Source organism: Pundamilia nyererei, unplaced genomic scaffold, assembly GCF_000239375.1.
Source record: "Pundamilia nyererei isolate P.nyererei 1_Seehausen unplaced genomic scaffold, PunNye1.0 scaffold00530, whole genome shotgun sequence".
Lineage (NCBI taxonomy): Eukaryota > Metazoa > Chordata > Actinopteri > Cichliformes > Cichlidae > Pundamilia > Pundamilia nyererei.
Window position 1 is genome coordinate 59928 of NW_005187931.1, and position 1312 is coordinate 61239.

Sequence of the window (1312 nt, forward strand, 5' to 3'; positions counted from 1 at the left end):
AGTCATTAGCACTCATCAGGCAATGTCTATGGGCAACTGACTGCACTCAGACCAAAGGGGGCTGAATAATTATGCACACCCCATGTTTCCGTCATTTATTTGTAAAAAATGTTTGGAATCATGTATGATTTTCGTTCCACTTCTCACGTGTGCACCACTTTGTGTTGGTCTTTCACGTGGAATTCCAATAAAATTGATTCATGTTTGTGGCTGTAATGTGACAAAATGTGGAAAAGTTCAAGGGGGCCGAATACTTTTGTAAGCCGCTATAAGTAGCAGGATGAACACTGCCAGCAGGCTGCTAGTGTGAATGTCTCTGATCAAACAATCACAAACAGACTTCATGAGTGTTGCCTGAGAGCACAACATCCTCTAGTGGTTCCTGGACTCCCTGCCTGACACCCTGGAGCCCGATTGGCATTTTCCACAGAATACCAGAATCGGCACGTCCACCACTGGTGCACTGTGATTTTCACAGAGAGCAGGTTCATCCTGAACACATGTGACAGATGTGAAAGTGTCTGGAGAGGCCGTGGAGAATGTTATGGTGTGTGTGAAATTGATCACCATGACTGTTTTGGTGGTGGGTCAGTGATGGTCTGGTGAGGCATATCCATGGAGGAACGCACTGTCCTCTACAGCAGGGGTGCCCAATCCCAGTCCTCGAGATCTACTATCCTGCAGCTTTTAGATGCATCCCTACTCCAACACAGCTGAATCAAATGGTGTGATTACCTCTTCAGCATGCCATCAAGTTTGGCAAAGGCCTGATAACAAGCCATTCAGTTGATTCAGGTGTGTCAGAAGAAGGGTGCGTCTAAAAGCTGCAGGACGGTAGCTCTCGAGGACTGGGATTGGGCACCCCTGCTCTACAGGCTAGGTGACGAATTTTAATTCCCAGCAAACAATGTGGCATCCTTGTGTTCCTAACATGTTACCCTTATCAGTATGGAGATGCAGAAAGATTTTTTCCCCATTGAGATGTGACATGTTTTCAAAGTGTTCATATATATTTTTTGGAACAGTATAGTTAAGGTTGGATCAGGTGACCCTGAATCCTCCCTTTTTTACGCTGCATAGGCTTAGGCTGCTTTCACTCTGTTTATGCACCTCTCTGCATTAAATCATCAGTAATTATTAATCTGGCTCTCTTACACAGTGTAATTATTGTCCTGTCTTCCTCCCCTCAACCCTAACAAGTTAAGGCAGATGGCCTCCCTGAGCCTGGTTCTGCTGGAGGTTTCTTCCTGTCAAAAAGAGAGTTTTTCCTTCCCAAGTGCTTGATCATTGGAGATTGTTTTATTGCTGGAGT